Source organism: Physeter macrocephalus, chromosome 16 (genome assembly GCF_002837175.3).
Source record: "Physeter macrocephalus isolate SW-GA chromosome 16, ASM283717v5, whole genome shotgun sequence".
NCBI lineage: Eukaryota > Metazoa > Chordata > Mammalia > Artiodactyla > Physeteridae > Physeter > Physeter macrocephalus.
The window spans coordinates 99,513,312-99,520,149 of NC_041229.1; the positions used below are offsets into that span (position 1 = coordinate 99,513,312).

The following is a 6,838-nucleotide window of genomic DNA, read 5'->3' on the forward strand; positions in this document are numbered from 1 at the left end:
GTGTCCCCTGCATCGGCAGGCGGACTCTCAACCACTGCGCCACCAGGGAAGCCCTAGATAAGAATTTTAAGAGGTTCTTTTATTCATTGAAATATCATCATCCCATTTTGAGGGGATATATATGTAAAAATTTATATATATGTAAAAAAAGTTGTATATCATAGAATAAGAAGCAGAATTTGAGTTTCTCTAAGATAATAGCTTGAGCTAAGGTGGGAAGAATACCCAAAGTGTTTCTGAGAGCAGCATTACTTGTTCCTTTTGACTTTTGCTGAACCAGCCTTGGGGGCCAGGCAATCCAGAAATCCTGAGGCTAAAATTCTCTTGGGATCGGAGGATGTTGCTCTCAAGGAGGTTGATTTACCATGGGCCTTTCATGTAGCAAAAGGTGTCATTGTGATAGGCTGTGTTCATAGCGACAGGTTAGAAGCTACTGCCCAGTGTAAACTTTTAAGGCAGCAAAGGAAAGTATAGCCTATCTTTAATAGCTATTTTCTCTTTATTACTCCTTGCAAGTAGAGAAGAAAAAAAATATGGAAGGAAGGAAGGAGGGAAGGGAGGGAGGGAGGGAGGGAGAGAGGAGAAGAGAAGAAGAAGAGAAGTCCATATTCAGAAAATTCAAAGAACAAAGGGACCCACTTACAAAGGCAGGGCATGCAGACAAACAGTGTGGAAAATTTAGCTCATTGATTCTTCATATTTCTGGTAGAGGGCATGTTGTACCCTTTAAGTCCTAACTAGGCCCTATATGAAGTTAGTCAGAAAGGAGAGACTTCAAAATGTGAAATAAATGTTGATTCTTATTGAAATCCTTAGGCAATGTGAAATGAGGTATGCTAATTTTAATCATAAAAAGAGTTTACATACTGATAGACTTTGAAGATCAACTGTAAATTTTAGGGTACAGTATCATAAATATCTACTCTTTTGTTTATCTCTGTCTTCATTAATGATAAAAATAATAATATTAAATACTTATTGAGCAATTACTGTCCTAGTCATTCTTCTAATATACATATTAACCCATTTAATCCTCACAACAACTCTATTTTAATATGAGGCACTGAAGTTAGGGAATTTGTCCAGGGTCCCAATGATAATAAGCAGCGGGTAGGCTGGCTGCCTACCACTCAGGTAGGCTGGCTCCAGGGTTGGACATTTAACAGTTACACTACCCTGTAAACTTATTCTTTTTTAATTTATATATAAAAGTTTGTTTCAACAGTATTTTTAATCACAAAAAGGTAGAAAAGATAGAATTATTAAGCTTTAGGGGATGAATTGAACATAGTACGGCACATCTATGTATTAGAATTTGATGCATCAAATTCAGTGTTTTAAAAGATATTCAGATTCAATGCAATCCCTATCAAACTACCACTGGCAGTTTTTACAGAACAAGAACAAAAAATTTCACAATTTTTATGGAAACACAAAAGACCCCAAATAGCCAAAGCAAACTTGAGAACGAAAAATGGAGCTGGAGGAATCAGGCTCCCTGACTTCAGACTATACTACAAAGCTACAGTAATCAAGACAGTATGGTACTGGAACAAAAATAAACAAAAATTTTGACTTGGTGTTTTCTGGGATCACAACAATGAAAAGATTTAGGGCTGCATATCTACATAACTAGATGTGTGAGACTGAAAATTATCAGTGGAAAAAATGACATCAACATGATTGTGGAGAAAGAGGTTCTTTTTTGTCCTGCTTTGCTAACAATGAGTTGGACTTCCATCCATGAACAAAAGTGCCTTTTTGGAAGTTGTGGTATCCAGCACCATATAAAGAGGGACCCAGGAGGAATCTTACCCACTTGCACATCCAGTAGCAGGCAGGCAGGACTCAGTATGGGCTGCAGAGCCAGCATGAGCCAGCAAACGTGCCCCAGCCCATCTTGGCCACAGTAGGGTAAAGCCTGGATGGTGCCGACTTGGGCACAACTTTGCATGAGTGATACTTTGTGGAAGTCCAGCCTTCCTGAGGGTGAATTCCAGTGCACTATTGGAGCAGAAAAAAAGTGTAAGTTAGGTCACAATGAAGACAGTAAGAGGAGCTTTCCTAAACCTCCCCCCACCGACCCAAAGGCAACACTGCACAGGTTGAACTATTCAGCAGTAATGAACTCTCTGAGGGGAAAAAGTGCAATGAATGTGCAGTGACCTCAGTTGTGCTGGACACAACTGGAGAAACCCATTTCTCTCCAGAAGTACCTCGAGTACTGAGGTGGGTAGTCTAGGACAGGAGGGAGGGAGGAGATCAGGAAAGAGGCAGATAAGACTATCAAAGAGCGTTAAAGGGGCACAGCTCCTGCTGACTGCACTCAGGATTTCAGCAGGATGTCCACACATGAGCCTCTAGGAGCACCTCACCAGATGATATCCCCTACTGATCCTCAGGCATCCCCAAGCCCCCAGGGCTAAACCGACACCATTCCCCTCTCTGCAGTAGGCTCCATGTGCATATTCCCAAGTGCAGTAGTAAGAGCAAATCTGGTAAACTGAGAGCTCTCAGAAAAGCAGACCTGGGTCTGTGGGCAAGGGAGAAACCATAAACATGAGCTGTAGTGCCACCTTCTGAAGAAAAAAAAAAAAAAAAAGTTTCCAGTGGCCAGTCTGGCAAGTGTTAAAGAACCAGAGAAGACAAACTAGCTTAAGGATTCTGCAACAAGAAGGAGCAAAAAGAGTGGAACAGGTGTACCCATACGAAAGCTGAGAAAACCCCAGATGGACCACCACCAATGAAAGTCCACTTCATCTGAAGGCAACTAGTAAAGATTTAAGAAGGTGTCTGCTACTTCAAATGCAAGAGTAGCAGCGCAGACCTTCAAGGAACATGAAGAAGGGGAACATCATCACCTAAAGATAACAACAATTCTCCAATAACTGAGCCCAAAGGCACAGAATTTTATGACCTAGCTAATAAAAAATTCAAAGTAGGTGTTTGAAGGAAGTCAATAATCTACAAGAAAGCACAGAAGCATAATTCAATGAGATCAGGAAAAATGTATATGAACAAAATGAAATATTTACCAAAGAGACAGAAATTATTTTTAAAACAAGAACCAAAAAGAAATTCTTGGCAATGATTTTTTTGGATATGACACCAAAGTATGTGACAAAAGCAAAAATCAACAAGTTGAACTACATCAAACTAAAAAGCTTCTGCACATCAAAAGAAACAGTTAACAAAATATGAAAAGGCAACCTACAGAATGGGAGAAATTATTTGCAAACCATATATTGGATAAGGGGTTATTATCCAATATATATAAAGAACTCATACAACTCAATGACAAAAACCAAACAATATGATTTAAAAATGGGCAGAGGAGCTAAATAGATATTCTTCCAAAGAAGATAACCAATGACTAACAGGTACATAAAAAGCTGCTCAGCATCATTAATCATCAGGGATATGCAAGTCATAACCACATAGCGATACCACCTCACAACTGTTAGAATGGCTATTATCAACACAACAAGGAATAACAAGTGTTGGCCAGGGTGTGTACACTGTTGGTGAGACTGTAAATTGGTTTAGCCGCTATGGAAAACAGTATGGAGTGTCCTCAAAAAATCTAAAAAGGAACTTCTGCATGAACTAGCAATTCCACTTCTGGGTATATATCCAAAGGAAATGATAACAGGATATTGAAAAGATACCTGCAATTCCATGTTTATCGCAGCATTATACACAATAGCCAAGAGATGAAAATAACCTAAGTGTCTGTCAGTGGATGAATGGATAATGAAGACAAGGTGTGTGTGTGTGTGTGTGTGTGTGTGTGTGTGTGTGTTTATATGCAATGGAATATTATTCAGCTGTAAGAGAGAAAGAAATCCTGCTATTTGTGACAACATGGATGGACCTTGAGGGAATTACACTGACATAAGTCAGACGGAGAAAGACAGTATGATGTCATTCATATGTGCATGATAAAAAAGCCAAACTGATAAAAACAGCTATAGAGCAGTGGTTACCAGAGGCTGAAGGGTGGGAGAATTAAAGATATGTTGTTTAAGGGTACAAACATGTAATTACTAGATAAGTCTTAGAGATCTAATGCACAGCATAGTGACCGTCGACAGCAATACTCTACTATAAACTTCAAAGTTCCTAAGAGACTGGATCACAGTGGTTCTCACACAAAAAAAGAAATGATACTTATGTGATGGGGAAATCAACACACTGAACACCTTAAGTTTACACAATGTTATATGTCAAGTTTCTCTATAGAAAAATAAAATTTTTAAAAAAAATTATCAGGGAAGACAGTTTTTCTCTTCCTCCCAAACTAAAGCTGAGAGAGGTGTGTACAGCACTGTCTCATTTTTAGAGTAGGTTTTCCTAGTGTGCCCTCTGAGAGTGTCACCCTTTGCAAGTCCCTGTTTTTAGTGGCTTGGGATGGGGTGTTGCCTCTAATCCAACCACACACACTGCATTTTTTTCCTACCCCTCATACACACACCCATTAAACCTCAGGACTTAGGCTACCAGGGATTGGTAGAACTCCTGGGGAAAAGCTGGCCCCAGCCCACTACACTCTGAGGTTTATGCTTTTTCTTCTAATTTCTGTACGTTTAGAAATGTGTTTGCCTTCTCACTAGCTCAGCCCAAAAAATATGTTTTAAATTTTATCTAGCATTACTGGTTTCTCCGAACATGTTTCCCACCATTTTACCAGAAATGCTTTACAAATAATATTTCTATGAAAAGTTTCTCAAGCTTATCACTGACCAGTATTTGTAAAACCCTAAGCTACTCAGCTTGCTTTTTTTTTTTTTTTCCGGCTTCTAATATGATAGAATTTGCCCCCAAAGCAAGGCATGTATTAGGTAGCAAAACTATTGAGTGTGTACTGTGTTCCAGGTACTATTCTGAATCCTTTTATGTTTTATCTCATTTTAATTTATCCAACAGAATTATGAGAGATGTACTCTTATTATTCCCTTTTTACAAATGAGGAGACTGCGAGTCACAGCGGTAAATAGCCCAAGGTCACACAACCTATGAATGGTAAAACTGGGATTCAAATCCAGGCACCCTAACGCGAAGCCACATCTTAACATCTGCGCTCACTTGTTCACTAACATGATATTAACTGCTGCACTAATCTTAATTATAAGCAATTATAGAGTATAAAACGCTCTACTTGGTGGTTTGGATGATGTAAATAATCCAATAAGGAGCCTAGAGCTCAGAAGAGAGACGAGAAAAGTGCACATATAGGCATAATACAAGACAAGAGATAATACGTGGTATGAGAAAGACATAAAATTTTGTGGTCAATCACCAACCAGATGTGGGCAGAAAGTCTGGAAATCTGAGAAGGCTCCTGCATAGCATTTGCAGGACTCTCTCACAAAAGATCTCTAGAAAGGCAGGGACTATTTCAGAGTCATTATTGTACAAATGAACGGGGCAACGAAAATGTAATTGAAAGTGCTGTCAATAAATGACCACCACTTTCGCTGTGCAAAGGCTTTTAAGTTTAATTAGGTCCCATTTGCTTATTTTTGTTCTTATTTTCTTTACTCTAGGAGGTGGGTCAGAAAAGATCTTTTGGGGGTTTATGTCAAAGAGTGTTTTTCCTATGTTTTCCTCTAAGAGTTTTACCGTGTCCAGTCTTACATATAGACATTTCACCAAAGAAGACATACAGATGGCCAAGAGACACATGAAAAGATGCTCAACATCACTAATTATTAGAGAAATGCAAATCAAAACTACAATGAGGTATCTATCACCTCACACCAGTCAGAATGGCCATCATGAAAAAATCTACAAACAATAAATGCTGGAGAGGGTGTGGAGAAAAGGGAACCCTTTTTCACTGTTGGTGGGAATGTAAATTGATACAGCCACGATGGAGAACAGCATGGAAGTTCCTTAAAAAACTAAAAATAGAACTACCATATGACCTAGCAATCCCACTACTGGGCATATACCCTGAGAAAACTATAATTCAAAAGGACACATGTACCCCCAATGTTTATTGCAGTGCTATTTACAATAGCCAAGACATGGAAACAACCTAAATGTCCAATGACGGGGATATGAATGATAAATGGATAAATGAGATATCTTAAAGGAACATCTCAAAGTGGCCAATATTTCATGTTTTCTTTCCATTTCTGTCTTTTTATTTGGTAAGCGGAGTCAAGTGGAGGTAAGTATGGGGAGGGGACGAATGGATAAAGAAGATGTGGTACATATATACAATGGAATATTACTCAGCCATAAAAAGGAATGAAATTGGGTCATTTGTAGAGATGTGGATGGACCTAGAGTCTGTCATACAGACTGAAGTAAGCCAGAAAGAGAAAAACAAATATCATATAGTAACGCATATATGTGGAATCTAGAAAAATTGTACAGATGAATCTACTTCCAGGGCAGGAATAGAGACACAGATGTAGAGAACAGACATGTGGACACGGGGGAGAGGGGGAGGGTGGGACGAATTGGGAGATTAGGATTGACATATATGCACTACCATGTGTAAAATAGAGAGCTAAAGGGAACCTGTTATAAAGCACAGGAAGCTCAGCTCGGTGCTCTGTGATGACCTAGAGGGGTGGGCTGGCGGGGGGGAGGGAAGTCCAAGAGGGAGGGGATATAGGTATACATAGAGCTGATTCACTTCATAGGACAGCAGAAACTAACACAACATTATAAAGCAATTACCCTCCAAAAAAAAATAATGATAATAATATGACCACCACATCTTTTCACATAGATACTCTTTCAAGAAATAAACAGAGGGCTTCCCCGGTGGCGCAGTGGTTGGGAGTCCACCTGCCGATGCAGGGCACACGGGTTCGTGCCCCGG

At 39.4% G+C, this 6,838-nt stretch overlaps 1 pseudogene; it reads right to left on the reverse strand.

The window, feature by feature from the left end:
* Nucleotides 1-4,682, reverse strand: part of LOC102992988 (olfactory receptor 1440-like) — a 12,097-nt pseudogene extending 7,415 nt beyond the window's left edge.
* Between the last annotated feature and the right edge of the window lie 2,156 nt (nucleotides 4,683-6,838).